The sequence below is a fragment of the Adiantum capillus-veneris genome, chromosome 28 (assembly GCF_014529385.1).
Source record: "Adiantum capillus-veneris isolate H3 chromosome 28, ASM1452938v2, whole genome shotgun sequence".
Lineage (NCBI taxonomy): Eukaryota > Viridiplantae > Streptophyta > Polypodiopsida > Polypodiales > Pteridaceae > Adiantum > Adiantum capillus-veneris.
In genome coordinates, this window is record NC_140958.1 from 120,986,014 (window position 1) to 121,011,459 (window position 25,446).

Sequence of the window (25,446 nt, forward strand, 5' to 3'; positions counted from 1 at the left end):
TTTCTGCAACAGTTATTGATAATCGTTTTTTGGCTTTCCATAATTGCCATAGTGAGATACCTCATCCTATCAAATCACTCAAACCTTATGGTTATCCTCACCCTTTCACTGTACATAAGCATGTCTAAGCTAGGAAACTTTCCCCATGTCTCCTTAAAAACCCTCAATTAGCTAAGCACTGGGCTAGTTGAGCCAATATATATATATATATATATATATACATATATTATGACCCATTTATGTGTAAATATTTCATTGTATATAGAGCCTAACTATAAGAAATTTTAATCATTATTTTGGTATTTATTTAAATATTTATACCTAGGTGTGCATTATTTTCCTATGTATGCTATGTACATTGACTCACCATTACCATATTCTTCTTACCTATGTATTCCATATAGAAATATTTTCATGCAAGCTTCTCTTATTTTTGGGTGAGAATCCACTCCAAGGGAAAACCTCAAAAATACCTTTCACTATCAGTCATTGCCTTGAACACTAAATTCTTATTTCCTAGAGGTATTTTTTCTTATCTCTTGTAAATAAATATACTTCAATAAAAACAAATGAGGCTCCCCTCATTTGATTCCTTATATTTTCATATATCTCTTTTTTTCATTTTATATTTATATATAGCTGACACTATTCTAGATTCCATGAATAGTTTATATATACTAGCCCGTTTTTTCCCATCATATCCATGTATTATATTCATGCATAATCCACAACCACCCATATTTTCAAACCCCTAAGAATCAATTAGGTCATGCTCTCATGCAAGGAGGGGCTCACCTTTGGAGCCATATGCAAATTCAACAAAAGGGGGGCCACTGAAGACTTTTTGTGAACAAAAACAAGTATTTTGGTGGGATTTTTTATATCCATCTCCACTCTTGAAGTGGTGGTCAAAAGAGAAAATGTGGACCCAGAGCTGAATAATCACCTCAATAATTTTGGTCATTTTTGGAGCAACCACCGGTCATCTAGGAGTTTTTGAGTGGACCCCAGTCTGCTACCCACTTTTCTCACAAGTAGCCCATAGTCTTATCTCACCTCTTTCCACACTTCTATACACACATACACTCATTCTTCTCAATCCTTCACTCAAACCTGAAACTTTCATGGTTTCTCTCACCTTCTTCACCATTAACCTCCCCTCTTACTTCCATAGCTCTCATATGATCTCTACATGTACATACACCATCTGTATGCCTCTCTCTATTACTTCCAAAGTACAATTCCATCTTACCCCTTCTCTATATACATAAAATTCAGTATGTAAACCATGCTTAACCTTTGCAAATTTAGAAATCTCATCAACGAAATTGCCATTTTCATCGCAATAATCAACCTTGACGGCGATGGCATAAAGAAGAGAAGAAGAAGAAGATGATCGATAGTCATTTTGGGAACCTACACAAGTTAGTACTTCTTCAAACTTCACCGTCACAAGGATTTTCTCACTTCATTCAACCATCTTACTTCAACCATCCACCCCATTCTACCCATTGTAAATATATCATTAACCTTCTAGTGATTACTAACACTAACCACTAACATACTAACACAAAATAGCCATTGACCTAATGATAAAAGACACTTCATCTCAAGACATGGGCATAGTAACTCTCTCTCTCTCTCTCTCTCTCTCTCTCTCTCTCTCTCTCTCTCTCTCCTTTCTTAAAACTCTACTTTCACCTTATCTACCATCAATAATGCTCTCTTTTGAGCCCACATTAATGACTCAAGCAGACAAAGAATGTTTTGATATTAAAAAAAAATCATAATCCTGATTTGTTAGCTTGTAAATTAGGATTTTCAATCATCTTAATGAGGGGTCTCCAACCTATAAATAGGCTCCTCTCCTTCTTGTAAAACAATCCCCAATATCTCACGTAGCACCCCAACACTCTATGCATGAGGAGAGACTTAGGTGGAGCAACCACTTTGTGAGCTTCACTTTTGGTGTGAGAGAAGCTTTCAAGCTACACATTACAAGTGAGAGAGTGTGAGTTCAAAATCTCAAAACCACTATTGTATATGTTCCTCCATCATCAATGAATTGAGGTTTGGTGTATCAAAGGCGGGATTTGACGTTCAAATCTTTGTCCTTCCACTTGTGCAATACGGTTGGGTGAATTCAAGGTGACTTGTGTATTTTGAATTTCAATCATTTGAACTTGTTTTAGGAAGTGTTTTAGTGCGTGTTAATTGCCAATTTTGTGTCCATTGTAAGAGGGTATTGTGGTGAGAGGTCTCCCACACCCTAAGACAGTGTGTGTGTGTGTGTGTGTGTGTTGGCAATGTTTAGCATTTACTAAGCATTGAGTTAGTTTTGTACAAGCTCTACGATAGCATCATAATAAACGATATCCATTTTCAAGTCACAAATAAGGTATTATGCAAGATCCATTCCTGTCTCTCTTTCCTTTTCTCTAGCTCTCTCTAGTCCATTTTGTGTGTGTCTTGGTGTGAGGGTGCTTGTGTGTGTTTTGTGGTGCATCTTCTTGGTTGTGACAAAATCTCTCTTGCGTCCTAGTTTTCATACCCTAACTAGGTGGTGCCCCTATCTTGTTTGGATTTGGCTGTGGATTTGTTGTTCTGTTTGTGCTTGTGGTTGCCTCAGCCTCAACACGGGAGCCTTGAGGGGTGTTTAGAGGTTGCCTCTCTTGTTGCCCGCCCTGAACCGCCTCATTACCTTGATCAATTTCCCCCAAAGGGCTTCGAACTCCCACTCGAATGCTTAAAAATCACCCTCCAAGCTTTGCTTCAATCTGTTCAGCTTCCGCTTTACTTCATCCATCTGCACATCCGCTACAAACCTGCTTCAAAAAGCCACCTCCAGGGCTTCACAATCTGCCTTTTCTTCTTTACCAAGGCTATCAAACCATAGCCTCACTTTACCACGAACCATGAGCGGGAACACCTGTACTGCACGATCCTCTCTTGATAAATGACATTCCAACACAAACAATCCATAGGAGCCAGGTCTGCGCATCTTCAACCTCAATGAAAATGGGAAATCCCGTCCAAGACATCACTTGCAGTATTTGCTCTTCAAAGGCCGCACCTTTGGCATTAGTAAAGTCATCGCTTCGACATCAACTAGGAGTATCAGCACACTCCTCAGTGAGGGCACCAAAAGATGGAGAGGGGAAATGGGAAGACACGCTCGACACAAACACAAGGGCCTCTCTAATCTCATGGTATCCACAACACCCCTATCCTCTTGGAAAACACCTTCAAAAACACAATTCACACTAGCAGACCATCACCTGCCCAATTTCCACTGCTCACACACCTACGGCCACAATCTGTTTCTACCCTTATACTCACACGCAGCCACTCAATCTCACTCTCTCACACCAAGTATCGTCAGTCTGGGGGGGGGCCCACATCCACACAGCCGGCACAGAGGGGAAACACCAGAGCAGGAGAAAGAGAAGGAGGGAAGGGGAAACAACAAGAAGACGGGCAACAATGGCTCAATTGCACTTCACAAAACATGTACACAGGCTTGCACTGCCATGACCATGGCTCTTTTCACGAGAAAATACAAAGGGCTTTGACAGGCACACTCCTCTGTTAGAGAGCTCCACTTTGGAAGCTTCAAATGGCAAAAAAAAGCCCGAAAAAAAGCCAGAAAAATCCCCTAATCTAATTAAAATTTGACCTTTATAGTGGGGGGTCTTTAATTTTTTAAACTTCCCTCACATTTGACCATCTGGAATCTCAATTTTAGCATCTTTTGAAGGGGGTAGGCGCCTTGCTTCATCTGCTCAATTTCTCTCTCTTGCACTTGGGGAGGGGGGCATTAGCGATGCCGCTATTGCCCCTAGGTACTTTTTTATTTTTTTATATTCTCCTTCATTTTTTACCCCTTGGGAGCTTAGTTTTGCATTGCACCTCTTTTTACCCTTTGACCACCTCTTGTGAGGTTCATACCTGCCTCCTCTCTCCCTCTATTTTTCTCTCTCCCCCTTCCCTTTGGTCCCGGCCTCTGTTTGCCCTTGCCTTTGCCTTTGCTCACCCATCAAACGACCCTCCCTTGGATGGCTTTGAAATGGCCCCTTTGCCTTTGCACTTGGTCCACATGGCGGCCTCCTAGAGCCCTCTCTCTCTCTCTCTAACTCACATGAAACCTCCCCTACCCCATGGAATTAGCGATGTCGCTATTTGGGAGGGGGGGTGACTCATTTCCTAAAACTGGGGGCCCCTTGAGACACGGGCACGATCCCTTGCAGAACTACCACGTCATCAGCCTACGACCGTCGGCCGCGGCCGGCTCCTCCCTTTCCTCCTCACTTGGGCGCACGCCACGGGTGCCACCTCACTGGCCGAAATCGCCTCGCGCACCGCCGTGCAGAGTCAGATCAGTGCCACCATTAGGCAGGCCATCGCCAAGCCAACGGGAGCCCACTCTCCCCCTCATACCATCCAAATGGGTTCACAATACACCCTATAATGCCTGCCCTATAGCTTCTTGGTTTCGCATATGGGATTAGCCGCCCGCCTCATGGTAGTGCTTGATTCATTTAGCCTCAAGGCATGGAAAATCTTCCAAAAAAAAAGAAACCTCCATACAATGCTTTTTTTTGGGGCCCTCCTTCCTCTGGCTCCCCTTTATTCCTCCGGGGTCGGATCTCCAACGCACAAGGCTCAACCGAAATTCCACCAGGTTGGATTTGAACTATCATAGATCCTGTCATCTTTTGACTTTGCCGTGGCCCCCAACCAACAACCCAAAAATTTGAAAAAAAATCTGCATTGTCCTCCCTAGCACCTGCCACCAATTTCGACTCGCCATATCTTACTGACCAAGAACCCGATTGATGCGCCCTCGATTTGTGCTAGCTCCACATGATACATACTATCACTGAGAACATTGGCAAGGCCAAAAAGATACCTGCATACTATCACTGAGAACATTGGCAAGGCCAAAAAGATACCAGGTGGCACATCCTCCATTGTGGGCAAGTGGGCACAGACCCGGCCCCCGTCCAAACTTCAACAGTTCATAACTTGCACACCGTGATTCTGATCATCAATCTAAAAAGACCAACAGGCTCTAGAAATGGAGCACACAGCCTTATCACTTCACATCCACTTCTTTGGCCTAGCCGCACATCTCCATCCCGTCGAGAATCTGCAACCACCTTCACCTTCAAACTGACATATCTCTCTCTGCATAGCTCCGTTTGATGAGCCATCTGAACGAGATCCTAGAGAATCTCGAGCACTACATTTTAGGACACTAACAGAGCACTTTGATCACCTTCACCCGCTACCCCAATTGAGCCAACTTGGAGCTTTTTTAGCCTTAAAAACTGCATTGGCCATACACTTCCGCTACCCTTTGGCTGCCTAGGACCTTGGTACCTACCTTAGCCTCCTGCACTGTACTTGCATGCACCCTTTTCCTGCATATACCACTTTCCAACTAGGACCAACTTTGGTTGCACCAGCAGTCCTAGTGTGTTCACACACATCACTACCACATGTATATGGTAAAAATATCTAAAGAGTACTACTAGCCTCTACTTAGGTCTATTAGTATGTATATGTATCTACGTGTTTGTGTGCTAATATACTTATGTATGTACTTATAGATGAGTGAGTAAGGGAGAAAGCTAAATCTTTACCACCTGGTGGGGAGCAGCCAGTTGGATCTTCTTTTGGTTGGTTCAAATCCCAAGTGGGCTCCCACCTGGGGTGGACATCGCCTCTAGTGGAGCCAATTCTTGAGACGGTGAGAAACATCAAAGAAATAAAGAATGTTTCTAGCTAGTTAATCCTAAACAGTGAATGTCATAGGTTTATTTTTGTTTTTTGCAAGGCATAGCCATCCTACAGCTACCCTTCTCCGGTTCCTCCACCGGTCGTAGATCGACCTACAACGGGCTCTCTCTTTACGAGACCAATACCTCCATTCGATAGAGGAATTGTTTGGTCGCTATTCTTTGCAACAGCTTGCAACCTACAATCTTTCTCCACAGACTACACCATGGGGGAGTCAGGGAGGGACTCCTTACCTACAGAGAATCGCACCGACGGCACCTCAGTCTATGGCCCCTTCTTATCATCCTACTCTCCTTCCATTGCAGGTTCCTACTCCCCTTCCACCGCATGGTCCCACTACCATCACATCTCAGGGTCCTACGCCACTCTATTTCACTCCTGATTTGCTAGAACACCATTGACAAACTTCCTCTAGCAGTGCGTCTCGACGCTAGTCTCAGGGCACCGAGCGTCATGAGAGACGAAGCGGGGGCCGATTTTGTGGTTGTGCCTGTTTTGGTAGTAGCGGGGGAATGGAGTGCCCACTTTGAGAGCGTGCTGCCCTTGATGTAGAGGATGAGGATACTAACGCACCCGTGCCAGATATGCATGGGCACTACTACAAGGTTATATGATGGCGGGGAGGTGGACTTTGGCACAGCACATGGCATGGCATTTTGACGGCATCTACAAATTCTTATACATTCAACATATAAAAACTATTTTGTAAAGTTTAGAGACTAATTGCTCGATCATGTACGGTACATTGAGGACATGTTGTCAGCTAGTTTTCCAAATACCCCCTATCAACATTTTTCACAACAATGGTTGGAGGGCTACATAAAGACATTTCTAAAAAACAAGTAGTCCAGTGTGCGGTGCGTAGCAGCCAACCAGGTTAGAGATCCAAACAGGAGCCACCACGATGGCAACATGGTAGACACATAGTGGGAGTGCGCAATGCAAGTAAAGAGTGATCAAGCTGCGAGGAGCTCATCATACAGACGACAACACGAGGCTCGCGCCAGACAAACTCCCACACACTATGGCTCAGGAGGCAAGGGAGCCTGGAAGGACAAATATGTAAGATTGATTAAATTATAACTTCGATCAGTGATTATAAAGATTGTAGTTGATGATTTGGTATTGTTATTGTTGACTTAGGAAAATATCACTCTTACTCGACCAACCAGAGAGATGGTCAAGTATCGGGAGCGACATACAGAATTTAATACTTGGTGATGGTTGTTCGAAAAAAACCAAATCTCTTGCGAGCAATTTGACGCGGCGGCTGGATCACTACAAGCGATAAGTTTAAACAAGTACTTCTGTATCAATTGTTTTGAGTTGTTGATAATTGTTTCATTTGTTTTGGGTTTATGTAGAGTCAAAGTGATCAAATGTATGTGCCTCTGGAAGACGAGGAGATAGAGGAGGATTAGATAGAGAAATATTTTGTCCAAACTTTTGTAAAGTCCCAATGTGGAACAATGTATATACAACTATTTACATTTTATTGTAACTTTTATAAATAGTTGATCTTTGCATATTAAATTGTCAAGGTAAAGTAAATTCAATTTCAATTCTTTGGTAATTTTTATACTCTGCCAAAAAACAATTAATGTTTCATTGTTTTATGCAGGTAAAAAATAAAGGTGCTCAAATTGGGTGGCCCAAATGAGCACCTTTATTTTTGAATTATTGTTTAGCGTCAATAAGCGCAGTGGCAAAATTCACGGTAATAGCAGCGGGTAGATTACCTCCACTATTATCGCGCTTATTGCTTACAAACCACTACCGCGATCATAGTCATGGTTATTGCCGTCGTTGCAATTTTTTCTCTCTCCATTTTCCTTTGTTTCTTCGTGGCAATGCTAGCGGTTATAGACAAGTCCTCTTATAGTGAAAATCATGTACTTATCTTTACAACAAGAGAAATATTTTTATTATTGTGTGGATCAGAAGGCCATCACCCCCTTCTAGCTCAATGATATAACAAAAGTAATCAAAAAAAATTCTATCAAATCCTATTGGGTTACCTAATACGTTTTTTTTTAATGATTAATCTTTCATTATGGTTGTTGAATATGCAACTACTCTCAGCATCCACTTAAAATCACATGGAAAAAGACCATGCTTCAAAAAGTCAATGTATAATAGTCACTTGAAATTCAATTTATTCAAAGCAGAGCACTGACACTTGTTTGCCAAAGACCCAAGCAATAATTCATATGCATTGAAGGACTATCACCCTTTTTCAATGAAGGAATATTAGGACCTCTATCATGCAAACGACTAGCAATAGTGAGGGTCAAAAAGTTAGGTCAAGACACAACCATAAAAAATTACCAGGTTTTCAGCCTAAAGAAGAGATCAAATTCCAATAAGACCATATCATGCCTTGAAGAGAAAATCACACCAACAGACCCCTAGGTGTAAGTTCGACATTGCCAATCAATTTAATGCAACCCACCATGGATAACCAATTTACCAACAAAAAGTTATTGCTTTACATTAGGAAGGAAATGGGACCGAAGGGGGCCTCTTTATTTTCCATGGGATTGAAATTTATGGAAGGGGAAAATGGGTAGATGCCATGGACGGACGCAAAGCGGACCCGAACTCTGACGGCCTCTAAAACGCCGGGGGCCGAATGGCGCACCTCGAGCTTGCCACGGTAAAGCGAACTGGGGGCACCACCTAGCTTTGAGCGGCTAGGACGCAAAACCCACGATGATATGAACACCGCAAGCCTACACACTGAGAGAGAGAGAGAGAGAGAGAGAGAGAGAGAGAATACTTGCAAATGACGAAAACCCTCGGGGGTGTGAGGGAGAATTATTTCTGCAATATTTATAACGCAGCATGCCGTTGTGGTAGAGAGGTAGGGGGAGGAGGTGGTGCAACCTACTTGGTGTGTTCTCTAAGGCGGCTCAATGATTGTGAATACTCACCACCAAGAGCGTGCATACGTGTGTGCATCGACCATTAGAGTCGAGAGATGGATATGGTTCCCTTCGCATGGTGCAATTCCCAAGGCAAACCCAACACACAATCCCCCTCCCCCTGATGGTGATAGTGCCAATCCTTCCTACTGCACTCTACCAAATGCTTGGTTCCTCATGAATTGTCCCCCCCCCTCCCCCCCGATAGTGACCTCTCAGTGCCAATTTATAGGTGTTGGCTGCTTGGATTATGGTAATCCCAGTGTGGTTAGGGTAATCTTAATCGGGGAGACAAAGCAAGTGGTGGGTCCGGTGTGGTTTACCCTTGCTTTGTTTTGGGGAGGTTATTAAAAGAGGGGAATCTCTAGGTGGGCCTTTGTGACCGTCACCTAGAGAGAGGATATTTACAAAGAATGGAAATTTACAATGACTCGGGTGAAAACTGCAGATAATGATGAAAATAACCTATAAATTACTGGGATGGCGTCATGGTTGCGTGTTGCCGGCGAATGGCGTATCGAGCGTACTTCTTTTCGGAGTCGACCGGGGCATGCCTTTGGCGCATTTTCTCTTTTTGTTATTGGGGCGCGTGCTTTGGATCCTTCTTCTTTTGTTTGTTGATGTCGTAGCCGTTTTCTTCCTATTTGCGGTGCGGTGCGTATATGCGTGTGTGTGTGTGTGTATATATTCGTGCATGAGGGTGGGTGTGTGTGTTTTGTATAGGTATGTGTGTGAGAAAATGTGCGTGTGAAGGGGGGGCTATAGATATCTATAATGTATATATAGTTTTTGTTTTTTTTTTTTTTCTTCTCGCGGATGGCCGACAGCCTGTTTTTCTGCGCAAGGCGGATGGGGGGGGGGGGGGGGGGGGGGGGTAGAATAGAGGTAGAGAGTGTGTGTGTGGTGTACATGTAGGTAGGGTGTGTGTGTTTGTGTGTGTGTGTATTTGTGTATTGCGGACTGCGCTGCCCGTGAGGGCATGTGTGTGTGTGTGTGTGCGTGGACTGCGGACGATTGCGCATAGTGAATGGGTGAAATGGGTGTGTGTGTGTGTGGTACTGCTGTGGACTGCTGGGCACAGTGCGAGGGGAGAGAGGGGAGAGGGGGGGATAAGTCAATGGGAGGGAGTGAAGGAATATATCCGCGGGCCAAAGGGGGGGGGGGGGGGGGGGGGGGGGGGGTTCCATGCGGCTCACACAAAGGGAGCACGAGAGAGGGGTCGGGGAATTTTTTCAGAGCCTCTGTCTGGCCGGGGAGGGTAAATTGGGAGAGAGAGATATTAGGGAAGGGGTATGTAGGGAAAATGGGAGAGAGAGAGAGAGAGAGAGAGAGAGAGAGAGAGAGAGAGAGAGAGAGAGAGAGAGAGAGAGAGAGAGAGAGAGAGAGAGAGAGGGTTTTATCCGATGCCCGTAGGGCGGGGGGGGTGAAATGACTTTTTTTTCTTTGATTTTCAAAAGTCGGCTATCATTAGCCCTCTCCCTTTTGGCTAGAGGCATTCATGCTTCTAGCCCTTCTTCTGCTTCTTCAGCTGTAGAGTTAGAGGGTTGTCCCTCTTCTGGAATGTCTAGCACAAATTCTGGGTCAAACCTAAGAAAATACATTTTCAGTCTCCATCCATTGACTCTAGTCTTGTGAATTCTCCCATCTGCTTCCATCAGCTTATAGCTACCGTTTTCGTAGCGCTTCTTGATGATGAATGGCCCTTCCCATCTGGGTTGAAATTTATTGTCCTTCCTAGTGTCAAATCTGTTGTCGAATCGTAGTACTAACATGCCTTTTTACAGTCCTTTCTCTTTAAGCCCTTGATTGAAAGTGAGTCACAATCGTTCTACCTGTGCTGCATAGTGATTGATTGCTTCTTCCCTATCCAGTTGGAGTCTCTCTAGATCCAAGATGTGGTTTCGGAGGTTTACAACTGGACGGTGTGTCTGGCTAGCCAAGACTCGTAAGTTGGCTATTTGTACCTCAATGGTTAGAATTGCCTCCTTCCCATAAACTAGATAGAAAGGAGTGAAACCTAGTGATGTTCAGAACGTTGTTCTGTAGGCCCAAAGAGCTGCCATGAGATGTTTATCCCAGTCTCCTATGTGGTTGTTCACCTTTTTTGTGATGATTTTGCAAATCATTCCATTCACCTTCTCTACCAGACCATTGCATTGTGGGTAGTATGGTGTGGAATGCCGGCGTGTGATGCCTAATTTCTTCACCAGTTCTCCCACCAAATCACCTTTGAATCCTGGTCCTCTATCTGATATTATCTCAAGAGGAGTGCCAAAACGGCAAGCGATATGCTAAAGGAACTTTGCCACCTCTTGGGCTGTAATGCGGGTGGTGGCCGTTGCTTCTGCCCATCGCGTCATGTAGTCTACACCCACTATGATGTACAATTTACCTGATTGGGCCCTTGGTAAGGGTCCGATTGCATATATTCCCCATTTCTCAAAAGGACCATATGAAATGATAGGGGTTTGTGGCTCGTAGGTTAATGTGCGATCATTGGCCACTTGACAAGCCTTACATGTTTTACACCAATGGTGTACATCTCTGTTTAAACTATGCAAAAAGTATCCTGCCTATAGAATCTTCCTACTGGTGATATCTAGAGCAAAATGACCGCCGTAGACACCGTCATGGCAACTTGAAATTACCTCTGTGATTTCACTAGAGGTTGGCACCCGCCTGAGAATTTGATCTTTGCCCTTACAATACAAGTGGTCGTCTATAAGGCGGTACCTAGTAGCCTTCCTTACTAGCCATTGTTTTTGGCCTTTGGTGTGTCCTGTTGGAAATTCTCTTGTATCAAGAAAGCTGATGATATTAGGCATAGCATCACTACCTTGGAAGAGGGGTAGTTTTAATTTGATTGCTCCTACGGGAACATCTTATATTCTTTCTTTAGCTAGTGCATCTGCCTCTTGATTTTTTGCTCTGGGACATGGAAGAGCTTCACTGCTTCAAACTTCTTCAGAAGGTCCTTAACTTGGCAAAGTTGACCAAGTAAAACCTGATTTTTGCATTCCCAGGTGCCATTTATCTACATTATCAAAAGCAAAGCGTCGCCAAACACATTCAAGTACTGAATTCTTTGTGAAATACATTGTTCCAACCCAAGGATTAGGGCTGCATATTATGCTTCATTGTTGGAATGGGAGTGTAATAACTGCCCCATGGAGAATACTCTTTCTTGTTGTTCATTGAAAATGACCATGCCTGTTGTAGACTGATCCATTGTTCTCTTGTATACTCCGTCAAAGAAAAGAGAGTGAGCTCTCTCTAGCTTAGGAATTTCTTTATCTGGTATTCCTTCCTTTGCTTCCGTGTTGACCTTCAGCTTCTTCTCATAATGGTGATGAGTGAGAATTCCAGCTAAACTAGACCTGGTGGAGTTTTCTACTTGCATGGTGTAGTCAAACTCTTGTAGTCTAATTAACCACTTTGAGATCCTAGATGAGACATCCATGTGTCTCATTAAATATGGGAAAACCTCTTCCATTGTCAGGATTACAAATGGTCTAGGCAGGAGATAGCAGCGGAACTTTGTGGTAGCAAACATTAGTGCCAGAACCATGTGTTCTACTTCGGTAAATCCTTTTTTTGATGGGGTCATGACTCGACTAGAGAAGTAAATAGGGCGCATGAAAGAAGTTTTGGGATCCTTTTCAATTAGCACTGCTCCCAGTGTATCATTTCCCACACTAGGGTTCACATAAAATGGGTCGTCCCACTTAGGAGGTGAAATAGTGGGAAGCTTAGCTAGGACTTGCTTCACTTCAGTAAACTGTTGCTCATTCTCTTCACTCCATGAGAAAACATCCCTTTGGGTGAGTTGTTGTAGGGGAAGGACCACTTGAGATAGCAAGTGAATGAACCTGCTTAAGTATCTTACCTTCTGAAGGAAAGAAACCAGCTGCTTGGCGGTGGTGGGTGATGATAAAGATACCAGAGCCTGAATCTTGCTAGGGTCAGAGCCTCAATCCCTTTTGCTGAAATTACATGACCAAGGAGAGTGACTTTGCTCTCACCAATGTGACACTTGTCCACATTGAGTTGGCCACCCATGGTTTGCAGCCTGGTTAAGCCATCATAGACTTTGCTTAAATGAAGGGCTCGTGAGCTATAGATGCAAAAATAATCCATGAAAACCCGTATTGATGCTCCAAAGTAAGGTTCGAAAACAAAAGTCACATAGTGTTGAAATGTGGCTGGGGCGTTAGTGAGGCCAAACGGCATCACTCTATAGGCAAAACATCCCCAAGGGGTGATGAAGGTTGTCTTCTTCTGACCTCCTCCGCAATGCTAATCTGGAAGTATCCTGAGTAGCCATCGCATACTGTGTAGCGTTCGTGACCTGCCACTTAATGAGTATTTCATCCTAGAATAGGAGGGGAAAGTGGTCTCTCTTCGTGGCTGCATTGAGAGGTTTGTAATCCACACAGACTCTCCACTTACCATTTTTTTTTGGTGTGACTACTACTAGGGAGACCCATTCTGAGTCTTCGACAGGGTAAATGAAACCTGCTTGTAGCAAACTTCTTACTTCTTTAAGAAATGCCTCTTGTTGGATTACTCCAAGTCTTTTAAGCTTTTGTACTACGGGTGTACTGCCTTCCTTGAGCTTTATGTGGTGTTGCACTACTATAATTCATGTGATCTTATTATAGCCATCAATGAACAAAGTAGTGAAGTTACCTAACATGGAGACGTGCTCCTTCCTTTCTTCATTGGTTAACTCATTTGAGAGCATTTTTTGTAGCTTACCTGCATCCTCCAATGACTCCATACATGGTGATCCCTCTTGGTTTGCCGAGGTTGCTTTAGATTGTGCTAATCTGTCTGGGTTTTTAAGAATGACTCCCATTACTTCGATGCTACTGTCACTCCCGTCGGTGGTGGTTGTGTCTTCTCCTGAGGTATATGAGTAGTCGCTGGTGGACTCGTCTTCTGAAGCCTCCAAGATCATATTGCGCTACTTTCCAGTCCTCATGTCATAAAATATGGACTTCCCTTTGGCATCCTTCATCTGGATCATCCAGGTTCCATATCCATAAGACAAGGCCTTCCAAGAATGATGGGGTAGCCCTCTTCTTTGTGTGGCATGACAAAGATGTCTACCTCCACTTCTCTATTGAATGCTTTTACTCTAACCGCATTTACAATGCCTACGCATTTTACTCTTACATTGTTTGCCATCTTGGCTCGGCAGGGTGCCGGCCTACTTACCTCTAGACCTAGATGGGGCATCATCTTTTCACTCATGATGCATATTTGTGCGCCACCATCTATGTAGACGTTTGAAATATGCTGCCCTTTGATGTGAGCGTCCATGGTTAGCAGGATGTTGTCAAGATCCCTCCCAGAGATAGCCCAGCTATCCATGGTCTTGATTTCGTGGTACTTACCATTTTCATCCAATGCCTCCTCATTCAGGGTGCAAGGTGGAGTAATTGGGGCCAAGTTATCTTCGGGCCCTGCATTAACACATCCTGAACTAAGTCATAGGGTTTTGCATCCTCACCTAGTGAGAAGTCCACGATGTCTATCTTCCACCGCGGTTTAGTTGCTTGCTTGGTAGACTGGGCCTTCCCTTTCATCTTCTCTTCTTTTTGAGATGCCTCCTCGTGCCTCGCACGCTTCACTCCCATAGAATCCACTACTTCTACCTTCGCTTTTACTTTGTGCTTCTCTCAAGCTAACTCTTCTACCTTTGCCTTCCCTTTAGCCTCTAAGCTAATAACACTCACTGCTTGGTTCAGAGCAGGTGGTGGGGGTAGTGGCGGAATGAGAGGTTGGGGTGGTGGTTGCTGTTGTACAGATGGTCGCAGAATTTGGACCGGTGGAATTGGTCCCGATTGCCTAGGTGGTGGTGGTCTTGCTCTTGGCGGAGAGATATGATTTTGTCTCCCCCCTCTATTGAAATTCTGCCTCCTCCGGTGTGGACAGTAGTACATTCCATGGCCGTCTTCCCCGCAGTTGTAACAGTGGTACTCTGGGTTCTGCCTTCGTTGTCCCCTTCCTTGTTCTAGGTTTCTACCAGGTGCATGCCCTTGCTGCACCAGATGCACAGATAAAATCTCTAGTTGGGTGGTGATGCAACTCAGCAGGTCTTGTTGTTCTTCTGATGCTTCCTGTGGTTGGACTATATGATTGGCTGTTCAGCCACTGGGGTTGGTCGGGCCGAGCTTGTTTCCTTTGACTCGTTCACTCTTGCTTGCATACGCAGCTTCTTGTCTTTAAGGCGGGCTACTTCGACTCCCAACTCATATGGTATAGGAAACCTTACCTTCACCTTCTCTCTAAGCGGCGACCATAGACCACTAATGAAACGGTCCTTCTTTAGGAAATTAGGCGCTCCTTCACCTTTCTCCAGTGTGGCAACCCATCTCTCCCATAAGTCCACAAACTTTGACTCATAGGTGGCATACTCCAGCAAGCCTCCCTGCTTTAATTCTGTCAGTAGCTGCCATAGCTTCTCCGAGTTTGTGCCTCCACCAAATCTCTTTACAAAAGAAGCCCTTAAGACATCCCATGCATTCTTGGTAGCGAGGGGAAATGCATTATACCAGGACTTGGCCTCTACTTTCATCAGTAGAGGAAAAATTCTAAGTCGTGAAGCGTCGTCATCTTTGTTGGAGACGACACAAGCAATGTCTAAATCATCCAAAAAGTCGGTGGTGAGATCCTCTCCCTTCTTTCCACTGAACGTGGGGAAAGAAACACTTGCCATGGTGGTGACTCGGGAAATTACAAACCTTTTTATTTTTCTCTTTTTTTTTCTTTATATCAACAGCAGCGGCTCATAACGACTTTTTACAGGGGTGGATGGATAGGTTAAAATACATGGCTCCCTTTGCATGGTGCGATTCCCAAGGAAAACCCAACACACAAGCACTCTCCCCGTGATGGTGATAGTGTCAACACTTCCCACTACACTCTACCAAGTGCTGACTTCTCATGAATTGCCCCCCGATAGTGACCTCTTAGTGCCAATTAAAAGGTGTTGGCTACTTGGATTATGGTAATCCCGATGTGATTAGGGTAAGCTTAATCGGAGAGACAAAGCAAGTGGTGGGCCCGATGTGGTTGACCCTTGCTTTGTTTTGGGAGGTTATTAAAAGATGAGAATCTCTAGGTGGGCCTTTGTGACCATCACCTATAGAGAGGGAGTTTACAAAGTGATAATTTACAACGGCTTGGGTGAAAACTGAAGAAATGATGGAAATAACCTATAAATTACTGAAAATAGCGGTATGGTTGCGTACTGCCGGCAAATGGTGTGTTGCCGATGCGTCGGTGTAGAGCGTACTTCTTTTCGGGGTCGACCGAGGCATGCCTTCGGCGCATTTCCTCTTTTTGTTGTTGGCGGTGCATGATTTGAGTCCTCCTTCTTTTTTTGTTGTCGTCGTAGATCTCCTTCGGTTTTTTTTTGTATTTATGTGCGTATATGCGTGTGTGTACGTATGGGTGCATGTGGAGGGATGTGTGTGTATATATGTATATGCGGGTGCGCATGTGTGAGTGTGTATGTATATGTATGTGTGTGCGCAAGTGTGCATGGCAACGGGGCTTAATATTATTATGTATATATATATATATATATATATATATATATATATATTTGGGGTCTGCTGGCGACAAGCTGCAAGGGCGTGAGGGTGAATGAGGGGATGGGGTGTGTGTGAGAGAGGGTGTGTGTGAATCCATGTGTGTATGTGTGTACCTGCGGGCGGATGGCTGTGACGAGTTCAAGAGGGAGAGAAGGCGGGGCGAGGTGGTGTGGGTACAAGGAAGAGAGAGGATGAGGGTGTGTGTGGGAGTGGATGAGGGAGAGCTCCCGTAAGCTGTGCGCCTCCACAAATCCGAGCCATAAACGACTGAGAGAGAGAGAGAGAGAGAGAGAGAGAGAGAGAGAGAGAGAGAGAGAGAGAGAGAGAGAGAGAGAGAGAGAGAGAGAGAGAGAGAGAGAATGAGAAGGGGGGTGAGATGGCAGGGGTCCGCGCCATGTGGGCCGCCGAACAAGAGAGCAAGGGAAGGGGGGGGGGGGAATTTGGCATGAAGTGGGGTAAGGGGGGTGGGAGGTGAGAGAGAGAGGGGGGGGGGGGGGGGGGGGAGAGTCAATGGTGTGGGGGGAAAGAGGGTGGGAATAGCGGGCCAAGGGGCGGGGGGGAGGGGGGAATGAGGTCGAGGATGAGGCAAGCGGGTGAGGAAGAGAGAGGGGATATATTTGTCTATTGGATTGCATGGGGAGCGTGGGAGGGAGTGTGAGAGAGGGTGTTGGACGGATACGCCGCGACGGACGACGGCACATCGAGAACTCACCTAACAAATAATGTCAGCTAAGGACGAAGCTCGACCCGCAGGCGCATGGAAGCAAGCATAAGGTGTCAACCTACACTGGACCGACTCCTAACTAATTCCTACAGAGGTCTCTACCAATTGGCTAAGTCACAGCCTTCAAGAGTGCATAAGAGGAAACTTCCTACAATGCTATCTAGAGCCGAACACCCATCAAACAATCCCGAAACACCATAGAACTTGAAGGATACCCTACTAACACCAATAGGTCGCTCTCCCTAAGGTCTATGAACCAAAACCCCAACCCAAACACCCACTGCAAAATCATGTAGGATGTCTGGCCGAAATTTGCAGGTCTTCGTTTTTGAAATCTAGAGTGCTTAATGTGTAGCTCTACTCAATGTGAACGTGTGGATATGCTGCAATGCAAAATTGGACAACGTATGCTCACCAAATCACCAGATGAAGATCGTAGAAGGAGCTCGCAAATCCATATCGTAGGCGTGCAATGTAGATATCGGCGCGTAGCTCTCCTCGGGGGAAAAATAATGCACTTCTTTGCACTCAATTCCGACCACCGGTGCACACGTAGCGTCAAGATGAAGCTCACACTCTCTCTCGTACACAGTACGCTCACTCACAGACTTCAAAACTCCTCTTCAAAATGACAAAAAGGTTTTTCATTAAGGTCAAAAAGTGGTATATATACCTTACAATTCTCAAACCCTAAAGTTCCAAATCAACCATCTACTCAATCTAACTATCAAAACTGGGATACAATCTAGAAACTTTTGTAATTACAAGGTGAAAAATCAGGTTTCCTCAATAAATGAATAATTACAAATATGATAATCTTCCGAGTAGTTAGTTTCCGTAGGGTGTGTCCAACTTCTAACACTCCCCCCCTCCTTGCTCATGTCGTCCCCGACATGGCCGCTGAGCTGCTTCTTCATCGTATGGTCTCATGCATCTTGATCAGTGATTCGTATCTTGCATGCAGATTCATCATTGTTGGGCCGAAAATATCAATGTTTATTGTGAAGAAGCCGGTGTAGAACACTTCTTCATCGTATGGTCTCACGCATCTTGATCGGTGATTCGTATCTTGCATGCAGATTAATCATTGTTGGTCCAAAAATATCAGTGTTTATTGTGAAGAAGCCAGTGTAGAATGCTTGTTCAAAGGCTTGGAGGTGATAGGATGGTAGAAACATTATCCTTTGATACAACGCATGTATCACCTCCTTGGAAGGCTGACCAAACAGATCATAGGCACATCTATAAGTATCTTGGAAGAAGAAGATACTGTCTGTCACCTTGCCTGGCTTGAATGTCTCAAATACTGCTAAAAGGGTTTTGCAAATTTTCTTTATCGTGATGCATGTAAGGTCAGGTGAGCCAGTGAACAATTTGATGGCACCCGTTAGGGTTTTCACCATGTATTGGACACTTATTCTCTCACCTGCCTTCAAGCCCGACAGCTTAGGATAATTCAGCCAAGTGCATTGGCTCCTTTGTAATATCTCCCTGATCCTTGGTAGAGGACAAAAGATGAGGTTGTCTCTGATGTTTTTCGGTGCCAGTACCAGATGGATTAGGTACAGTGGGTACTTCGTCAGCCAGGCCTTCCTCCATTTTGGCTAAGAGTCAACTATTAGCCTGACCCCTTCTGGTTGGGAGATATCTGCGTTGTAGAGAGGCACTGTAGACTCTTCTCTAATCCTCTTATTGATGGTGGCTGCTTCATATTTCAGCAAAGGATATGGGAGAGAGGGTTGAAGCCATTCGCGCCTGAGGTTGCTGGCGTCGATCTTCTGGATAGTCATGGATTTGAAAACCCTCTCCTCCCACTCCAAGGCTTCCTTTGTTGTATCTCTGATCTCCACCTCTATTTCCTTATGCAGCTTTTCTTCCTCCTCCTCTGTCAGATCTTGTGGCTCTTGAGAGGATCCTTCTAGTATTTCCTCTTGAATAGGTGTGTCCACCGGATCTATCACATTTTCTAAATCTATGCCTTCATTGGCTGCTGGCCCTGTGCCCTCTTGCTCTCCTACTTGCTGTCCTCTCAGCTCCTCAATGTGCCTTAGGAGTTTCTATTTTTCTGTTTCAGCTTCTTCTCCCAAATTCACGAGGAGGTCATTCAACTCATTGTTTATCTTCTCCGCCTCCTCGAGCTTTCTTTTGATAGTTTCTAACTCCTCCTGCATGGCTTTTTGTTCTTATTCCATTCGTGTTTGCATGACAATAGACCCTTCTGCCATCATCAATCTTTGCTTTTTCTCTAGATTCAGCTACTTCTGAAGTTCTTGCATCTGTTCTTCATAAAGTTGACTTTCCATAGTGATATGAGTCGAGCTAGTAGCTCTAACTCTGGCAGGAGATGCCCGCAGCCTCTGGATGGTTTGATCTTTCACTTTGAGCTGGTCCTTGAGCTCAAGGACCTCATCCTGGCTGGCTTCTTGATCTATCTTCACCTTTTCTTTGGCATTTCGCATGGATTCTTTAGATTCCTCAGCCAGTTGTAGGGTCAGGTTATCCCTTTTCCTCTCGGCATCTATCAGTGATTTGCTGAGTTGCAGACATTCCTCTTCAACTCCTTGGATTCTTTGGGCTGCTACCTGATTTTCCTTTTCCATTTCCTGGATCTTTGCAATGCCCTTGCTAGACTAGTCTGTAGCTTCGCTTCTCTTTCTTTCTGCCTTTGACTTTGTCCTTGTAAAGAGACTACTTCCAGCTTTATCTTTACTTCAGTGGCCTTGAGAGCTGCCATCTCACTTTCTGAGGCCATGGACTGCGCTCTTAACCTAGTTAACTTTGTCATCACCACATCCGAGTCGTTGGAGGGCAGGTGCAGGTCCATTGTATCTGTTTCCATCTCTTTTAGTTCTACTAACCTGATGCTTTGCATTTGTTCCTTAGGCCCTGTGCTTGCCAAGTCGAATGCGACTGTGGCAGCCTCTTCTTTTGTGTATCCTGCTGCTAGCAGGTCCAAAAATGTGTTATATGAATCATTTGGCTCTTGTTGCCCACTTCGAGGCTTAGCCTCTTTCTTTGGTTCCGGCTCCTAGCTCTGCTCTTGCTTGGCCTCTTCTCGTTCTTCTAGTTTGTCTTCAGCCTCTTTATCTTCTTGTGGAGGGCTGCTAGGAGGTGGTGAGGGCTGTGAGCTAGCCGGTGTAGATGTAGGCTTTTTATTTAGATCTTGGTCTGAATTTGTTTTTCTTTCTCTCTCTTGGCTCTCTTGCTCGTCTAGCAGTTTCTATCGTACCTGCTCCACTTCCTCCTCTGTAAAAGATACATGCGGTATATTTTCGATGCGGCATCAGGAATCTCAAAATTTTTGATGTAATCTTCGAATCTATCCCTTTGCACCCTTCGGGATGATCCCGACATTGCTTCTAGAGACGACTTCCAGAGTTCACTCAAATCGCCTTTAAGGGATCTTTCTACTCTGAAGCTCTCCATCAGTAGCTGTAGTCTTGCCGCTTTTTGTGACTTTGTCTCTTTTTCCGGCACTTGGACAGACTCTTTCTTCCCCTTCTTTTGCTCGAGATGCTCTTCTTGAACAGGCTCTAGCTGTCTTTTCAATCTTCTGGCAACCCTTGGTGCTCTTTGTGGCTCGTCTTCTTTTAGCCTCAGCTAGTCGTTTTGTGACGGGGGGTCATGCCATCTTCCTTTTGCATGCAATGCCCCATAAATCACCTTAGTGATTAGTTCTCCTAGCACAATATACGTTGGATTCTTGTTACCCATCTTCACTAGGTTTTCATGTATATATGCTGCATAATTGATTATCTTTGGAGTGCTCTTCATCATTCCCCAAGTGAATGTCGTGGCAATTTCTCCTGGCGGCAATCTGTACCTTTGTGACCGCTTCGTGCACATATGGAAGTATTGGTTGTACAAATGACTCATGATTTCCACTCTTGGGTTGGCAATATCTTCAAAAGTGTAGTTTCCTTTCTTCTCATTGTACACCTTGACATCATCCCTTCTTTTAGTTACACTATCCCCCTTGTTGGAGAGGTCTAGTGCATCTGCTACAGCTTGCTCAGTGATTATTATTTCTGTTTCTGGCCTGCCTTGTAGATCGGTTACTCTGGCCACTCTGTCTTCTTTGATGGTCGTCACAAACTCCCAGACTCTCTTTATGTCAACCCCTGCCGGCACTGCTTCAAAAAAGTTGTGGAGATCAATCTTCTCCAAGTACCCGGCCATCTTGCTTCTTACGAACTCATTGAGTTCTCGCGGCAGCATTGGTAGCTCGATCACATTCCCTTCAGTGTCTTTGAACACTCCTTGGTAGATCTTTAGGTCGTTGGACTCTAACAGATCTTCTTGGATCCATGTGCTGGTGGGCTTTCGTGTTCCTTCTAGTATAACGAAGGGCTGCACTTCTTCTAGGTAATCCTTAATGGTCATTCTTTTCTTCTTTGCTGGTGACTTCACGACTGCCATAGATCCTGTTGCACACAGTAGTCCGAAGTTAGCGTTTTTTGCATATTAGCTGAGAAACTGAGTTTTAACTATCCAAATGACTTGAAAATTGAAAATAAAGCTTAAAAGGAACTTGTGAAGCTGTGCATGTGCTCACAGTGTAAATCTGGCCAAAAATTTCCATTTAGACATCCTACGTGTAGGATGTCTTTTTCATCAGAATTAGTTGATACTTGACATGCTGGTAGTGCATGGCTTATGGAACATGGCTATGTGCTTGGATATGGATTTGGATATCAAAAAGTGGATTTTTTGGGCTGATTGAGGCTTTAGGTCACAAATTGGGTAGAAAGTCCATAACAGGTAGCAAGTGATGTCCAAATGGGTTGAAAATTGGTATATGGGCTCATTGCACCATGGCATTGGCTTCCATGATGTCACTCTTTGCATAGAAGGTTCAAATTATGATGGAGACATCCTACGCGTAGGATGTCTATTTCATCAAAATTGCATGGGATTTGTTATGTGGGTAGTCCTTGGCCTATGGAACATGGCTATGCTCTTGGATTTGGATTCGGACAAGGATTGATGCTTATAAGAGCCTGTGTAGTGTTTTTGGGCTCAAAAAGTATATCTTGAAGGTGTTGGGGGTCAAAAATGATTAGAATGGCTTCAAAATTGATATATGATCTCTTGATGATGAGGTGATTGGATCTGGAATGAACAAACATCCTCTGTAGGCCAAAAATGTCAAATAGACATCCTACGCGTAGGATGTCTACTTCACCAATGTTTTCTTCTGACCACACAGATTGGTCGGTGATGTGTTGGTGAATGTGTTGTGCAAGTTTCATGTGATTTGGACAAGATTTGATAGGTCTATGGCCCATTATTTCCTCTATGCCCTATCTTTGCGTTTTTTCATGCATATGAGGTCAATTTTGGTCTAAATGTGATGAGACTTGATGAATAGCATGTAAAGGTCATCCAGAAAATGTGTGTGATGAAAAATGTTGGGATTTGTGTCCAAAAATTCCCTTGAGACATCCTACACGTAGGATGTCTCCTGATGATTTTTTGATGGATTGTGCCACTAGTGCCTGCCCTTAGTCCCCCTGAGTCCCTTTTAAGCCTAATTTCAACAAATGGATAGAAAGTAGCTCCCTGTGTGGACTTCAGAGCCTCCAAGCCGTTTTCTGACTTTTGGAGTGCTTTTTGGTGATGAAATTTCTTGATGTTGGTCTCCATAGCTTCCCGATCTCTTGGGGATCCTTGTTGTATGGTTTTTGTCGACTTTGGGTTCACCGGAGCTTCTTTTGGCAATTTGTCTCTCTAGAAGCACCCGTGGTTGCATTTACATATCTTCGATGATTTATGGTGGTCTACCACCATAGGACTTGGTTGTTGATGGTCTAGGAAAGCCGCTCGTGAAGTTTGGTGGCAAACGTGCATGCGGTTTGGCCGCGAGAGCAATTTGACGCTTTGTGTGTCTGATGCCGTTTCAAAAGTTTAGTGCGGCTTCGGGTCACTTTTTGGTCATGTGCGTCACATAGACTGTCGAGCATGTCGAGATGCTCCTACCATGAAATTTGGTAGCATTTGGGAGCCTTTTCGCCTATTTCCATTTGGTGGCCTCTTGCGGGATTCTAGGAATTAGGGTTTTTCCCCGATGGTTTTCTACTGCCTTTGGACATCCAAGACTGGTCTCCTATGCTAGGGTAAGCTGCCAATGAAGTCTCGTTGCTTTTGGATTAGCCGTTAGGTCGCAACCTCTACTTGTAGGTCTCTACTGCCCGCTTTGTGTGTGAACCCTATGCTAGTTTTCGCGATAAAACGACAAACATGCACGAAAATCTCAAGGTGGCGAGCCTACCTCTCATGTCTGAAGCTCGTCAGGTAGTCGTGCGCGTCGTAGAAGATGCTGGGAGGTCCGTCCGCTCTAGGTGGCAGAAGCTCTCTCCAAAAGGTCAATAGTGAGAATGAGCTAAAAATGAGGTGAAAATTTCTTATAATAGAGGTCCCCGGACCACTTTTCATGAAATTTGAAATGTGCTCCCAACTTCTTGCGAGATGCGGTTTAGGCTCAAAAATTTCTTGATTTGGACTCCATTTGGCTTGTTTACCAGAAATTTGACATTTCGGTCAAAACCTGGCTAAAACACGCTTTCCGCTCTAGTCTCATAATTGCACCCCCACTGTTCCATAGGTTTTCCTATAGTCACTGATCATCCTCATATTTTTGTGTTTTTCATTACAACCGTTTTTCACATGCTTTTTGTATTTTTGAAGTTTTTCTGCCAAAAATTAGCAAAATTAAAAGGAAAATAGCAAATCAAACCCAAAAAATCTCCAAAAATCATAATAAATCACAAACATCTCCGCAAAACATTATATATACTCGCATGCAATTTCTATGGCCGGATTTCTCCATTTTACCAATATTTTACCCGAAAAATCGTTATTTCTACTTATATACACACACATAGGGGCTTGATTTGGCGTTTGGCTCCATATACCTATAGATAAATGCTGTATAAGGGCATATATACTTGGGTTAGTCCAGAAAATTTCACAATCAAACAACAACCCTTAAAATAGTCAAAACTCATGCCCTTTTTTGCTCTTTTTGCTATTGGTTCCGCATTTGAGAATGCCTCCCCCCCTCCTAGCCGGAGTCCTCCCGGACGACAAGGTATCGCCTCGGAGTAAGTGCCATGCATAGGTTAAAAAATTTGTGCTAATGCTTGGCCGATTAATGTGGCCCTAATTTATGCATACTCGATCAATGCATGGAAAAATTAATGTTGTGCAAGAGAAGGGAATAAGCAAGATGCTTATGGGCATTCGTCGTCGAGGTTTCCTGTTTTCTTTGCAAGTAGTAGCTGTAACTCTACTGCTCTCTGTTTAATTGTCTTTTTTGCAAAAGACAATCGCTGTGCCGCTACGGTTAGTATAACCGTAGTTGTTTCTATGGAGAGGAGTGGCTTGGCCGTAATGGCCGTGGACCGTATTTCTTTTGCTGTCCATTGGTAGCTGGTTTTTGCCGGTTTTTGTAGGTTTTTTGCTATTTCCTTGTTTGCCACTGTTTTGTTGCTGATTGGCATCCACATAAGTCAGTTGTCCTTTTTCAAATGAAGCTGTCTGCTTTCCGTTGTTTCTTGTACTGAAGGGAGTTCCTTTTGCTTTTTTTTCGGTATCCAAATGCGAGTAACATTTGGGTTATTTCTGTGCATTTTCTTCGGAATTCATATATGTTTTATGCCCTTGGTTTTTGGTTGAACTATCGGCTTCAGTTGAATTCTTTCGTTGCATTGTTGTTTGTCTGCCATGTCATTTCTATCTTTTCGCATCCATACTTGTTTCCCTTGTTTTGGTAATCTAGATCTTTGCATTGCGGTCGGTGACTGCGTATGTATGTAGTTAGCATGGTTGGATTTTACCTGTCTGTTGGCCTTGGGTATCATGTTGTTCTTTGGTGGCATTCTTGCTTTTGGTTTTTTTGCCAGTGATTGCATTGCTTGCAGCTGATTATTCCGGTATTGCTGAGCAAAGTCTATCACCTGTTGTTCTTGTGCATGCTGAATTTTGACTGCATTCGCATTCCAATCTATCTGCACATTGTACTCTTTTTGCCAAGGTTGTCCTAACATCATTGGATGTTGTGTGCTTTCATCCTTCACCACATAGAATTTGTGTGGGTAAATATATTTATGTATTTGAACATGCAATATAGTCCATCCCAATGTTTTCAACGAGTGTGATGTACTACTTTCCAACACTTGAGGAGTAGGATGAAGTTGGCCTGTGGTTTTGAGCTGTTGGTATAATCCGTAAGAGATCAAATTTTCTTGAGCTCCAGAATCAAGCAATGCCTTCGATTCAACTTGATTGCTACCCACTTTGACTGCAATTATTGGCTCCACTGTGTCTTCATCCAACTGTGTTATTCGAATGGCATTGATTTGTAATGGTGATCCACTTTGTTGTTGTCGCA